The 15844-nt window shown below is 47.9% G+C and overlaps 1 pseudogene; it reads right to left on the minus strand.

Annotated features, from left to right (window-relative positions):
* Nucleotides 1-10947: 10947 nt before the first annotated feature.
* On the minus strand, nucleotides 10948-12410 carry LOC115844100 (ferritin light chain pseudogene; annotated as a pseudogene).
* Between the last annotated feature and the right edge of the window lie 3434 nt (nucleotides 12411-15844).

Below are 15844 nucleotides of genomic sequence, written 5' to 3' on the forward strand. Positions count from 1 at the left end.
CTGGGCAGTAAACATAGGGAAATGTGCTTGATCTGATTAATTACCAGGAAATACAAATTAAAATGACAATGAGATACCACTACACGTTCACCAGATTGGAAAAATTCGTGTCTGCCAATATCAACTGTAGCCCCATGGAGCACTGGGAACGAACATCCGATGCCAGGTGGGAACATTTATTTGTTCAATCACTTCAGAAAATCGTTTGGCATTATCTAGTAAAGTCAGAGATATACATTCTGTTGCTGGGCAATTTCACTCTGAGACAGCAGCATTGTTCAAAATAGTCCCAAACTAGAAACAGCCCAATGTCCATCAACAGGAGAATAAACTGTAGCACAGTCACATACTGGAAAGTTACCCAGCAATGAGAATGAATGCACTCCACCTGTACACAACAACACAGATGGAACTTATAATATTGAGTAAAACCATGCGGTTTTATTTATATAAAGTCCGCAGACAAACCCAGAGCTATATTGTTTAGGGCACATGTACAGGTAATCAAACCATGAAGGAAAGCGAAAAAGGGATTCCCGAAGCATTGGGAGAGGTTTATCTGTAGAGAGAGGAGTGTGATGGGGGAAGGGTGTTTGACTGTGTCCCAGGTGCTGGCAATGCTGTTTCTTTACCTAGGTGGTGGCTACCCGGGGTTTACTTTATAACTATTTTTCAAGCTGTGAGTATATCTTGGATACTTTTCTGCATATTATATTGCACAATAAAAATGACTGAAATCAAGTATTAAAAACAAAAAATCTTTGTTCTTCGCTCAACTGAAAGTGCTATTACATGGCATGGACGCAAGAGGGGGCTCTAACTGGTGAGCCGCGGGAAAGCGAGGTTTCCTGGCAACGGAGAAAGACATTGAGCAGGTCGATTCTTGAGAGTGGGTCAGCAGTGTGTTCTGGCTCCTGTACCTGCCAGGTGGGCCCGAGGTCCGCTTCTGGCACATGAAGCGTCTCTGTTGGTTCTGAGAGCGTCCTTGACCTTTCCTGATGAGAAGGGCTCTTCTTCCAAAGGCAAGGGAGGGTCGGCAGAGCCCAGGAGGCTGCGCCCTCGCATCGCGGAGCTCTTTGCCTGTTAGAGTCAGGTAGTGATATCCGAGGGCCTGGACTGAGGGACCTTCTCCAGAAAACTCCAAACACGTCGTAGTGTTTCTAAGAAAAGAAAAGAAAAGGGGAGGGGAGGGGAGGGGAGGGGAGGAAAGAAAGGAAAGAAAAGAAAAGAAAAAAAACAGAACAAAATACCAAACTGAAAAAATTAAGAAGGGGCTTTGCCCACAGCATTCGAAGGCACCACATCACAAAAAAAGACGGCTTTTCAAGATTTGGGCTGTGATTGGAGGTTTTCTGGATTGTTGACAAAACAGAAAGTTGTTGGTTGTTGGGTTTTTTTTTTTTCAGAACGTTTTAAAATAAATTAGTAGATAGGTACATTTGAAGCTAAGTGGGGGTGGGTGATAGTAACACCTACACACAGAATACATTGTTAATAAGAGCTTTCCCATACTTTGTCTCACTTGATTTCACAGTCACTCTGGTATCACTCCATTTTGTAGATGAAGAAACTGGAGCCCAAAGATGTTAAATGGTGAGAAGTCCAGAACTTTCCTCCCAACCCAGTTTACAAAAGAATAAATATTTACTAGTTTATTTTTCAAGGGGAGAGGCTGTTAATTGTCTCTAATAATGTAATTAAAATTAAAACAGCAGGAAGGTAACTTATTTTCTCCATTAAATTAGCAAAACTATTTTAAATCATAATCCCTCACCCTGGGGAGGCTGTTTGGAAACTGGCAGTCTTTCTAATACTTAGTTGCAGTGGAAACCAGTGGCCACTCTTTGGAAGAGCAGCCTGGCAACACCTAGCAGGAGCCATAAAAATGTTTCTGCCCTTCGATCCAGCAGCCCCCCTTCTGAGAACCTATCTGAATAACATAATTTGAAATTTGGGAAAAAGTGTATGTGCAAATATTGGTGGCAGCATTATTTATGACGGCAAAAAATTGAAAACACAGGGGAAGAGTTAGGTGGCCAAGAGAACAATCATAATTAACACTAGTGCCTCCATTTTTTAAATGATTTTTTTTTTTTTTTTTTTTTTTTGTGGTACGCGGGCCTCTCACTGTTGTGGCCTCTCCCGTTGCGGAGCACAGGCTCCGGACACGCAGGCTCAGCGGCCATGGCTCACGGCTCCAGCCGCTCCGCGGCATGTGGGATCTTCCCGGACCGGGGCATGAACCCGTGTCCCCTGCATCGGCAGGCGGACTCCCAACCACTGCGCCACCAGGGAAGCCCAGCATATATTCATTGAATGCTATTTTATGCCAGGTATTTTAGGGACTCAAAGATGAACAAGACACAGCAATCCTATGAGCTAGAGACTATTACTATTCCCATTGTATAGATGAGGAAACTGAGACCCATGAGATGACTCACCTATGAAGACACAGAGGGTAGTCATACCTTGAGGCTGCTTCATCATTTGCACAAAAGAGTCACTGTCGGCTCTAGGCAGCCTCATGCTTCATTGTTCCTCATGGAAGGGAATATTTTAATTTGGGGTGGCAACTCTTTTTCTTTTTCTTTTTTTTTTCTTTCCATCATGCCCTGGAAAAATCAAAAGAGGAAACATCCTGGCATACAGCTTAGGAAATATAGCCCATCCAAAAGCTGCCAGGAATAAAAGCTAACAAAACTTTCTCAACTGAGTTTGATTTTCTACTCTTAAGAAATTAGGTAGAATTTGCCCCCTCTGATTCCAAAATTAGATTTGTTAGGAAAACTAACAAAAAGTTAGTTTTGATGGATGTGTTTGGACATGTAGCAATTCAGTGAGATCTTGTTTTTCACTTTCCTAAATGAATTCTATTTACAGCTGTTGATTGGGGGTAGCTTAGTGGTTAAGTGCAAATGCTTTGGTTTGACAAAGCAGGAAGTTTTATAATAAGTAAACTATTTTTTTTTTTAACTCTTTAAGCTTCAGTTTCCTCATCTGCCGAATGGGTCTAAGAATACTTTCTTCAGAGATCTCTATGTAAGAGCCAAAGGATTCAGGGGTAGTGGTCACCATCTGTCCCCCCTTTTAATTCACGAATCTGACCCAGGCAAAAACCAGGTGGTTCCTGGAGGCTGACACTGAACTACTGCAAACCCAAGCACATAGTAGCCCCAACTGCAGTTGCTGTGTTGGATGTGGTAGCCTTGCTAAACATTAACATAGCTCCAAGTTCATGGTATCCAACCATTGATCTGGCTTATACATTCTTTTACATCCCTAACAGGAAAAAGGACCAGAAACTGCTCACTTTTATGTGGGGCAGACAACAGTACACATTTACTATCCAGCTCAGCCTATGTTAACTCTCCTGCCCTCTGTCCTAATACAGTCAGAAGGGACTGGACCATCTGGACATTCTGCAAAACAGCACATTGTTCCATTCTGTTGGTGAAATAGTGTGAAGAGGACTCGAAGAACAAGACATGGTTCCAGAGGGTAGAAGGTAAACCGTACAAGAATTCAAGCACTCTAGAAGATGGTTAGTTAACACTTCTAAGTTTCAGGGGCTCATCACATCAATAGTTTGGGGGGTTCAGTGGTCTGGAGCATGCTGGGATAACCTCTCCAAAGTAAAGGACATCTGATTGCATCTTGTACCTCCCACCGTCCAGAAGGAAGCACAGCGTGCTGGTAGACCTCTGCAGGCTGGGGTCGGCATACCTGATACTTGGGAATTGTATTTTTTTAATTTTATTTATTTTTGTCTGCATTGGGTCTTCGTTGCAGTGCGCGGGCTTCTCATTGCCATGGCTTCTCTCGTTGCAGACCACAGGCTCTAGGTGCGTGGGCTGAGTAGTTGTGGCACACAGGCCTAGTAGTTCCACAGCATGTGGGATCTTCCCAGACCAGGGATTGAACCCGCATCCCCTGCATCGGCAGGTGAATTCTTAACCACTGCACCACCAGGGAAGTCCTGATACTTGGAAATTTTGATCCAACCTATTTTCTGAGTGATGTGGAAGGCTGCCATCTCTGAGCAGGTCCCGGGCAGAAAGGAGCTCTGCAGAAGAGCCAGGCTGTCCTGCAAGCAGTTCTGCCTCTTGGGCCATAGAACCTGGGAGAACCTATAGTATTAGAGGGAAAAGGTGCCACATTTTTATGGCAAGCCCTGATGGGAATATCACAACCCAGATCCCTAGAGTTCTGGAGAAAGGCTGTTCACTCTGCAGCAGACAATTATCACCATTTGAGAAAGCACTCCTGGGGTGGGCCCTGGCAGAGACGGTGCACCTGACCATGGAACATGAAGTGACCCTGCAGCCCAAACAGCCCCTCACAAGCTGGGATCTGTCGGACCTACCATGTCATGAGGTCAGGTGGGCGTGACAACAATCCAAAGTCAGATGGCACATCTCGGATGGGGCACAAGTAGGGCAGAGGGTACAAGTAAGCTGCCCAGGCAGATGGCCGAGACCCCCATGTCACCCACCAGCACTGCGCGAACACATCCCCTTCATCTCACACCTGTGGCTGCATGGGACCCCCATGGCCACCTGATAAGGAGGGAAAGGGCCAAGCTTGATCCACAGATGGATCTGTTTGGTATGTGGGTAGAAGCTGAAAATAGAGGGTGGCCACACTGCAGCCTCATTCCGAAGTGACCCTGAAAGACAGTAAATAAGGTGGAATCTTCCCAATGGGCAGGGCTTTGGGCAGTGTATGTGGGCATCCACTCCGTGGACAAGAGAAGTGGTCTGAGGTAAGAATAAATACAGACCTCATGGGCAGTGGGGAAAGAAGGAAGGATAAATATTAGAAGACTGGGGACAAAGAGGCCTGGGAAAGAGGGATGTGTGTGAACCCACAGGGATGGACACAAAGTGTGAAGGTCTTTGCACCACATGTTGGTGTCCATGGAAAGCATTCATCATTGAAGAGGTACTAATCAACCAAGCAGAAAGAGTGATTCAGCTAGGTCAGCAGTCAGCTTCTGTCACTGGTCACCCCAGTTTTGGCACAATAGCCGCATGAATGGAGGTTATGTGGCAGGGGTAGAAGCTCTGCATTCACTAAGAATGATCTGGCTACTGCCACTTCTGAACGTCCACTTTCCCAGCAACAAGGATTAACATGGAGCTGCCAACATGGTACCACCCTTCAAGGAACCCACCAGCCACTTGGTAGCATGTTGATTACATTGGACGTCTTCTACCAAGAAGCAATTTGTCTTGGGTGGGACTGACACATATTTTGGGTATGAGGTTACCTTTCCTGGTTACACGTTCTCAGCCAATCTAAAGATTTGCAGAGTGTTTGATCCACTGCCATTTGGTCTCAGAAAACATCACCTTGGACCGAGGGACTCACTTTACAGCAAAGAAGGTGCAGCAGTAGACGTATGACCATGGGACCCACTGGACTTATCAAACACCACATTGCCCAGGAACTGCTGATTTGGGGGAGGCTTTGGACTTATGAGGAATTTGGGGCTAACACGTACATCCAAGCCAGTCAAACTGGGCCCCCAAAAGATAACAGGTTTTGGGTCTCTCCCCAACCCAGAAGTATTATCTCATTTCTACCCCACAGACCTGTAAGAAGGAGGTACTTTAGTTCTTAATACTCTCTGACTTGAATCCTTTCTCTCTTCCACACATGCAATAAATTCTTCCTGAAAGCTAATGCACCACCAGGCTCCCTTGAGGACCACTGGCCAAACGCTGCTTCCCACAGACCTCCCTGGCCTGCCTGGAGGCTTTCTTGGTCAATACCTGGCAAGACTTCCAGCCCTGTTGGGCCAAAGGCTCTGTCATTCCTTCCCCTTGCAAACATCTGAGCAGACCAAGATGCTAGCTTTCTAGAGTCACAGGCAAGACACCCTGGTAGGAGGTAGGCTCACATTCAATTTCTCTTCTTCTCCCAGGAGGATTTTAGCTCTTTCCAATCCAGCCGTCTCTAGAAAACTCTATTCTGTGCCCCAAAGGCATGATCAGCAGAATGCTGAGGAATGATAAGGTTGCTCTCAGTAACAACCACTTTCCTCTTGTCTCCTAAGTGGATCTGGCTTTCCCGAGAGGTGGTGATGATGTTATTTTGGAGGCGCCGGCTGCACTCAGGCTGCCTTAGAGTGCGCTGTGTGGCCCCTGGCCTCTGGCTGAACTGACTTGTCTTCTGTGAAGACCATGTTCTCACAGACAATAGGGGTGAGGGAAGCAGTCAGGAACCTGAAAACCTGCCTTTCCCCTTCATAATCCCCTCCCCACCCCCCGACCCTGTTCTGTGGATGCTGTTGTGAAGTTTGTATATTAAAGAATTGTTGGGCTTCCCTGGTGGCTCAGTGGTTAAGAATCCACCTGCCAATGTAGGGGACACAGGTTCGAGCCCTGATCTGGGAAGATCCCACAAACCGCGGAGCAACTAAGCCCATGCGCCACAACTACTGAGCCTGCACTCTAGAGCCCGTGAGCCACAACTACTGAAGCCCGCGGGCCTAGAGCCCGTGCTCCCCAACAAGAGAAGCCACCACAATGAGAAGGCCGTGCACCACAATGAAGAGTGGCCCCCACTCACTGCAGCTAGAGAAAGCCCGCGCACAGAAACAAAGACCCAATGCAGCCAAAAATGAATAAATAAATTTATTTAAAAAAAAGAATTATATTAAAAATGTTTGATAGGGCTTCCCTGGTGGCACAGTGGTTGAGAGTCCGCCTGCCGATGCAGGGGACACGGGTTTGTGCCCCAGTCCAGGAAGATCCCACGTGCCGCGAAGCAGCTGGGCCCGTGAGCCATGGCCACTGAGCCTGCGCGTCCGGAGCCTGTGCTCCGCAATGGGAGAGGCCACAACAGTGAGAGGCCCGCGTACCGCAGGAAAAAAAAAAAAAAAAGTTTGATAGGTCTAAAAAGGAAACACTTTAGCTAGAAAAAAGAGATGCAACTGAGGCACCAACTTGTGAAAAGATACTCTGTGTGGATGGAGCATCCTCTTCCACGATTCACACAGATACACTGTGTGGATGGAGCATCCTCTTCCACGATTCACCTTAAACCAAAACCGTGATTGGGTGCTGCCTACAGTACATAGAAGAAGCAGACCTAGGGATCAGCAGGTGGAAGTAAGAGTTACTCCTTTCCTCGTACTCCGAATGAGCCACTGGGAGAATGTGGGCTTCCCATCCTCACAGCTCTAGGCTCTGTAGGCCTTGAGGTCTGGGTTCCCAGCAGGGGGATGCTTCCACCAGGATACACAAGAATCCCACTAAACTTTCAGCTATAGCGGCTACCTGATTGCTTCAGGCTCCTTGTGCCAAGAGACCAGCAAGCAAGAAGAGGAGTCACCCTCCTGGCGGGTGAATTGACTGTGACATCAGCAGGAGACAGGGCTGCTGTTACACACCAGGACAGAGACAAATACATTCGACACTCCAGGTGACCCTCTTGAGTGTTTCTTGGTTCTTCTTTGACCGATTTTGATGGTAAATAGACAGATGCAGCAGCCATAACTAAGACGAGCATGGTGACCAGGGTCTCAGACATCTCAGGGATGAAGGTCTGGGCTGTCTGGCCAGGTACGCCACCTTGACCAGCAGAGGAGCCAGCTGATGGTTAGGCGGTCTAGAACAGGTAGTAAGGAGGGAGATAATGACTATACCAGCTGGAGTGTGAGAGCTGTAGCTAATTCCACTAAGTGTAAGAAAAAGAGATGGATCAGAATCCTGGAGATGTTCTCAGATGGTGTTAACTTATGAAGCAGGAGATACAGATGGTATGGAACTGTAGTGAATGCTGTGGTGTGCATCCTGATCTCCCGCGGGACCGAGGCACCAGCCATCAGGAGTCTTGCCTTTTAACGGATGGGACCGTCGTGTTTTTTTTTTAATTAAAAAAATATTTATTTATTTGTTTGTTTGTTTTGGCTGCTCTGGGTCTTAGTTGCGGCACATGGGATCTTCACTGCAGCATGCGGGCTCTTAGTTGCGGCATGTGGGATCTAGTTCCCCAACCAGGGATCGAACCTGGGCCCTCTGCATTGGGAGTTCGGAGTCTTATGAATGGGGCTGCCTTGTCTACATTTAGGACCCCTGCTTGGGGGCAGCCCCAGCCAATGAGTAGCCTAATCAGGGGTACAAGGGCCTGACCCCCCACCATCAACTCAGGACAGTTCTGAAGGTCTAGCCCACTCTCCCTGAGAGCGCTCTCCAGTAAAGCTGCTGTGTGCAAACCTCCTCCTCAGACTCTGTGTCCCAGGGAACCTGGCCCAACACACTGTGCACATCCTCAACCACACTAGTTAGTATCAAACTGTCGCCAAGATGGTTGTACCAACTTACATTCCTACCAACAACGGCTGAGAGTTCCATTTGCTCAACATCCTTGCCAGATCCTGGTATTGTTAGGCTTTTTATTTATAGCCAGTCTGGTGGGTGTGAAATGGAATTTCATTGTGGTTTGAATTTACATTTCCCTGATGACTAAGGAGGTTGAGCACCTTTTCATGGGTTTACCGGCAATTTGGATTTTCACTTTTTGGGAACAGCCCCAGCTCCTTTGCCAGTTCTGGTTTCACAGACCCCCTCATTTAGTGCTACCTACTAAGGGAGGGAGTGCAGGACTAAGCCCAAGGCAGACTTAAATGGCTTTCCTGAAGGCCACAATCTCAATGGATCCTTCATCCTCCTCTGACTTGCCATCTGAGTGGTGTGAGATTCGGTGGACCATTCCCTCCTCCCATCACCTTCTGCTCTTGGCTTCCCTGACAGTGAAGAAACCTAGCGTTCTCTGCCTCTCTGGCTGCCCGCTCTCTGTCCCCTCTGCAGGCTCGACCTCCTGCAAAGGCTTAACTATGAATTGTTGGGTTCCTCAGGGAGTAGTCCTTGGCCCTGTTTTCATCTTACTCTGACCTTCTCTCTCTTTTCCAAATCCCCTCTCCACCCTTCTCCACTCTGCTCTCTGTTTTTGGTTTTTTTTTGGCCGCGCCATGAGGCATGTGGGATCTTAGTTCCCCAACCAGGGATCCAACCTGCACCCCCTGCATTGTAAGTGCGGCGTCTTAACCTCTGGACTGCTGGGAAGTCCCTCCACTTGGGTCTCTGACTCAGGAAGCCGATTATATGGATACCTTGAGTGGGCTTGCTTGTTCTTTAATTTTGGATTGGGTTTTAGTTATCGCTGCATAACAAATTACGTCACAATTTAGGGGCTTAAAAAAGCCACCATTTTATTATCTCTCATGATTCTGTGGGTTGACTGGGATCATCTGGGGTCAGTTCTGCTCCACCTGACGTCACATAGGGGTAGTCCACTGGGGACTCAACTGGAACACCCAAGATGGTGCTCTCACGTCTAGCAGCTTCGTGGGAATGGCTAGAAGTCTGGCCTCAGCAGGACTGGGAAGCCTGAAACTCTGTCTCTTTCCAAGGCATTTCAGGGCCTCCCTATCTCCCTAAGGCCTTTCCCTCCCACAGTCCTTCTGGTACAAGGGAGCCAGACTTCTTATATAGCAGCTCAGGGTTCCTCAAACTGCAAAAGCTGAAACTGCCAGGTCCCCTTAATTCATGGGTCCCTAGTTGGCACTGCATCACTCTGCTGCCTCTGTTGGTTAAATAGGTCACTGGACCAGGCCAAATATAGCATGGGAAGGGACTGCACAAAGGCATGAACACCGGGCCGCAGGATTCCTTTGGGACCGTCTTTGGAGACTAGCCACCACAGTCTCCTATCTCGTCCTCAAGCTCCCTCTCTTGTGCAGAATGAATGTTTTCCCCCACTTTCCATAACCCCCAAACTCTCACCCTATTTCAGCCTCAAGGGCAGGCCAGAAGTCTGGTTTCTCATCCAATTGTTGATGAGGCACTTGGGCAAGGCTCCTCTTGATCTGAAGACCTGTGGACCAGAGAGAAGTTATCTGCCCTCACGTACCCAACGTATTAAAATGAGACAGGAACTGCAGCACCACAATGTACACTCCCATCCAGAAGGGAAGACAGAGCAGTCACAGGTCCATCACAATTCTGAAATTCTTCTGGGTACAATTCTCCATGCTCCCTAGGCTAGGGAATGCATGTTGATCGGGGCCCAGGTCTGCTCCCTGGGAATGGTTCTATTTGGCTCTTGGCCTCTGAGTCATCCTTGTTTTACTTAAGAAATGGTTCATGTTTGCCTGATTCCTGTCCTTAGGCAGTTGAGAGTCACAGAGGCTACATTTTGCTTTATAATGTTTCTGTTCCTTTCTTAAAAAAAATTTTTTTTTTACCTTTTGACACACTTCACCCATAAAAGTACATATAATGTGTGTATATATGTATATGTACCTTATGTTTATTTTTTAAATAAATTTATTTATTTATTTTTGGCTGCGTTGGGTTTTTTTGTTGCTGAGTGGGGGCTGATCTTCGTTGCAGTGCGAGGGCTTCTTATTGCGCTGACTTGTCTTAGCTGTGGAGCACAGGCTCTAGGCACGCAGGCTTCAGTAGTAGTTGTGGCTCGCGGGCTCTAGAGCACAGTCTCAGTAGTTGTGGCGCACGGGCTTAGTCGCTCCGCCGCATATGCGATCTTCCCTGACCAGGGCTCGAACCCGTGTCCCCTGCAATGGCAGGCGGATTCTTAACCACTGCGCCACCAGGGAAGTCCCTGTATTTTTATTTTACATATACGCACACATACAATTGGCCCTCCATGTGCACATGTCCTGCATCTGCAGATTCAACCATCCACAAACCGAAAATATTGGGAAAAAAATTCCAGGAAGTTCCAAAAAGCAAAACTCGAATTTGCTGCACTCCAACCATTTTTTTTTTTCCTGCAAAAAGCTTTATTGTTTCCATTTGCTCTGCGGTGTGGGAGAGGGCTCCAGGCTGATTAAAAAGCTGCCTAGTGGCGGCAGGCAGAAGCCCTGGCACCAGGGGGTTGTCAGAGGGGTCGTCAAAGTCCGCTGGGCTCCAGAGGCTTCTAGCCGTAGTGGAGGGTGATCCTTTCAAAGAGATGCTCGTCCAGCCCAACCTGGGAGCCGGCCAGCCTGCGGAGGTTAGTCAGGTGGTTGCCCTTCTTCCTGATGAGTTTCACCTCCTCATCCAGGAAGTGGCTCTCCAGGAACTCACAGAGATGGGGGGGCAGAACTCAGAGAAGGCAGATCCAAGAGGGCTCGGTTCAGCTTCTTCTCCAGGACTGTGGCGACTTCCACAGTGTTCAGGTTTTACCCCACTCATCTTGGGACGGCTTCTGTGTGTCCTGGAAGCGTGTGCGGCAGCCATGCCGGTTTTGCATCTGCAAGAGACCCTCTGCAGCCTCGCGTTTCTCCCGCACCGACTTGCCCAAGAAGTGGTCCACGCCCTCCAGAGCCACGTGGTCTCGGTGGAAATAGAAGCCCAGAGAGAGCTGGGTGTGGGAGGCGCGCAGGCGCGTGTTGACCGGGTGGTTGATTGCGGCCTCCACCGCAGGGAAATAATCCTGAGGAATGTGGGAGCTCCGCTGATCCTCAATACGGAGAGAAACTCCGAATATGGTGTTGGTTGGTCCCTGAAGCCGAGGCTGGCTGAGAGGTTGGTGCCTAAGGTTGTGGCTGGGAAAACAGTTGTGGAGGGTGGTTGGAGGCTGGAAGAAGGGATGTCCCTGGTGGTGTTCTGTCCAAACACTGTAGAAGCTAGAGACAGATTCTCGGGACAGCCGGTGCACTGCCCCTCCAACAAGCATTTACACAGCATTTATGTTGTATTTACAACTACTTATATAGCATTTACATTTTATTAGGTATCATAAGTAATCCAGAGAGGATTTAAAGTATACGGGAGGATGTGCCTAGGTTATATACAGATAGTAGGCCATCGCATATATAAGGGACTTGAGTATCTGTGGATTTTGGTATCCACGGGGGTCCTAGAATGAATCCCCCATGGATTCTTAGGTACAACTATATACGTATAATGTCTCTGTTCCTCTCAGTCCAAATTAGTAAAATGAAAGCTTTTGTGCATTTCCTGTGTATCAAATGACCTACTCCATTAGACAAAAGCCACACTTAACATTTCTTTCTGAAACAGACCCTTTGGGCCACATGCAAGCGCTAAGGGATACGCCTTCAGAGGTTCTTAGAAGCCTGTTGTCTAGCTGAGAGGCTCTACCTGCGCCGTACCCTGAAATGCATCTGAGTTCTCAAGAAAGTCTGTTGTATCTGCATCCTTCATCTGATCTTGACCCGGAGGCCACATTGCACGGGAAGCACCCTGTATTTGATCTTTGCCCCCAGGTTCCTTCCCTCCCCCAGGTTCTTATTTCCTTTGAGACTCTTTATTGGGCTATAGATGTTGGGAATGAGAAACGGTCTCATTTTCCAACCTAACAAGGTTGAGGCGAGGAGCGTTTCCTATAGATTCCTCTGTGATACGGAACAGCTCTTTCTTTAGCTCATCCTCCATGCGTCCCTCAGCTAAAATGAACCAGTTGATTCTTTCAGCATTCTGCCTTGAAATCTCCTCAGCCAAAACAACAAGGCTATGAACTGTACTTTCTGTTTTCCACGATATTACAGGGAACAGTTTTATTACATTTTTCTGTCAGTACGTAAGTCGCGTCCCCTTTGGTCAGGCTCCCGTAACAATTTCTCACATTCTTCCACATTCCAATAACAATCTCTTCAAGGCCCCCTAGCCTCTGCCCATTGCCCTGTTCCTAAGCCAGTGTCCCCTGTATTCAGTGCTGTTTATTGGAGCCCCCCCTTGGGTAGCAATTCCTGTATGGGCTGTCTGTGGCTGAATAGCAATCACTCCAAAGTCTAAAACAGCGACAGTTTATGATCTCCCAGTTCTGTGGACTGACCGGCTCAGCTCCACATGATGTTGGCTGGGGCGGTGATCCTCCGGACCCTCCTCCAAGACGGCTCACTCACATGGCTGCACCTTGGTGGGGACAGCTCGGAAGCTGGGCTCAGCTGGGGCCCTAGGACACTGGGCCTCTCTTCTGTCACTCCTTGGCTTTTTTTTTTTTTTTTGCAGTACACGGGCCTCTCACTGCTGTGGCTCCTCCCGTTGTGGAGCACAGGCTCCGGATGCGCAGGCTCAGCGGCCATGGCTTACGGGCCCAGCCGCTCCGCGGCACGTGGGACCTTCCCCGACCGGGGCACAAACCCGTGTCCCCTGCATCGGCAGGCGGACTCTCAACCACTGCGCCACCAGAGAAGCTCCCTCCTTGGCTTTTCATGTGATCGCTCCTGGTGGTCTCTTCAAGAGGGCAGACAACCCGGACAAGTTTCATAAACTGTCCTGGCTGTGCCCACTCATCTGCCCCTGTTCCTGCCAGAAGGCTGCGACTCTGCATCCTTCTGACAGAGCAGCTGTCTTGTATGAGCCACCGTTTACGGACCACTTGGGATTCGTCTGTTCTCTCCTGGGCTGAGCCCTGTGCTCGGGACTTGCCATGTATTTTTTCTCTTAACGCTCAAGGCCGTCCCTGTTAGAGATTGCTTCCTCATTTCATGAAGCTGAGAAACGTTGAGTGACTTGCCCAAGGTCATGGGACTAGACAGGGGCAGAGCTGGACTGGAATCCAGGTCCACCTGACTCCACAGTCTGTGCCCTCTTCAGTCCACTGTGCAGACATCCAGGGTCAGTCAGTGAACCCCAGAACAAGGTCACCATTGGCCGAGGAGCTTCTGGACTTTTTAGGTATAACGTACGTACACATGGTGAAGTTCACGAAGCACATGGATCTTCCATGTATAACCCAGTGATCCTTACAGATGTGCAGCCCCAATCAACAAATACCCAGATCAAGATGTATAACACCTGCAGCTCCCTAACCAGCTCCCTCGTGCCTCTTCCCAGTCTATGCTCCTCTGACTTCTATCGTCATCCATTAGTTCCGCATATTCTTGAACTTCATAGGAATGAAATCATAGCGGATGGGCTCTTTTGTCTGGCTTCTTAATGCTCAACATCATATCAGTGAGATTCATTTTTGTCTGGCAGGTAGCAGTAAGTAGTCCCTTTGTCGTGCTCTGTGGTATCCATCGTATGAATACAGCACAGTTTATTTATCTGTTCTCCTCGGCATGGATATTCGGGTTGCATCCAGTTTGGGGCTATTATGAAGAAAGCTGCTAGGAACATTCTTGTACGTGTCCTTGGATGGACTTAAGCACTCGTTTGTCTTGGGCATGTATGCAGGAGTAGAACTGCTATATGATATGGTAGGTGTAAGTTTAGCCTTACTAGAAACTTCCAGTTTTCAACAGTGTCTGCTCCATTTTGCTTTCCCACCAGCTATGGATGAGAACTCCTGTTAGCAGATTGAGAGAGAATTCACATACCCTAAAATCCCCTCTTTTAAAGTGTATAATTAGGTAGTTTTAGGATACTCACAGTTGTACAACCATCACACTGATTCCAGAACATTTCATCACCCCCAAAAAAGCCCCATGTTCCTTAGCAATCTCTCCCATTCCTCCCTTCTCCCCTCCCCACCCCAGCCCCTGGCAACCACTAATCCACTTTTTTGTCTCTATTTGCCTATTCTGGACATTTATGTAAATGGAACCTTACAGTCTGTGGCCTTCTGTGTCAGGCTTCTCTCACTTAGCATAATGTTTTCAAGGTTCATCCATGTTGTGGCAGGTATCAATACTTTTTATTGCCAAATAATATTCTATTATACAGTGATACCACATTTTATCCATTCATCAGTTGATGGATATTTGACTCGTTTCTACCTTTTGGCTATTATAAACAATGCTGCTATGAACATTCTCTTGGGTAGGCACCAAGGAGTGGGATTGCTGGGTCTACCTAGGTTTTATAAGATTCAGGGGAAAGACTCCATGGTGAAGGAATTTCCAGCGTGAAAATAGTCCACCTGTACAGGTGGGCCTCATCTTCTACTCTGCAGCAGACCATTCTCAGCTGGGAGGTATCCAGAATCGCTTCATGATCAATGGCAAAGTTAAAATCTAGATATCTTGGAGGTAGTGTGTGGAACATCCTCCCGGGGTTATAAAAGAAGACAGACCTGAAGTCGCAGTTCACCATTTCCTAGTTGTGTGAACTTGGGTGAGATACTTCTCTCAGCCTCAGTGTTCTTATCTGCATAATGGACACAAATAACTCCTCTTTCACAGGTAGCGCGGCTTCTGGCACTTGGGTGCTAACCAGCATGAGAGGCACGGACCCAGTAAGGGCGAGTCCCTTCCCCCTTTTCCTTCCTTCAGTCAGTTCTTCATGTTCCTGAAAAATGTGCTTCTCAGAGCAAAAAAATAACTTTAGGCAGGAACAGTGGCTCTAGACCCTGTACATTCAAAGCACATGGGGAGTCTTTTTTAACGTATCAGTGGCCAGACCTGCCCGCAGAGGTTCTGATTTAATTCATCTGGGTTAGTGAGCAGGCATTTGTTCCTTTCAAATCTCCCCAGGTGATTCTAAGGTGCATCCAGGGCTGAGAACTACTACACGAAAGGAATTACCTGTGTTTGAGAGGCTGGGAATAGGGATATGGTGACCAACCACCCCAGTTTGCCAAGAACTGCCCCAGTTTTAACACTGAAAATCCTGCATTCCAGGAAACTCCCTCAGTCCTGGGTAAACTGGGCTACCGTTAAGGAAATGATGCCCAAATGCTGATTTGTGGTACTTATATTTAGGATTTTCTTTCAACTGTCAGGTTTGAAGCCAAAGTACTTTTGAACTTACGGAATAAAGAGCAGAAAGCTGCCAGCTGTACCCCAGCACAGAGTTTGAAATGCACAGGAGACAGAGGACTTGGGGGGGAAGGGGTTAGTTAGGGCAGCACCTCTCAGACCTTGGTGTGCATGAGACCCATTGCAGTGTCCTGTAAAATGCAGCTTCTGACCAGCAGATCTGGG

The sequence above is a fragment of the Globicephala melas genome, chromosome 11 (genome assembly GCF_963455315.2).
Source record: "Globicephala melas chromosome 11, mGloMel1.2, whole genome shotgun sequence".
Lineage (NCBI taxonomy): Eukaryota > Metazoa > Chordata > Mammalia > Artiodactyla > Delphinidae > Globicephala > Globicephala melas.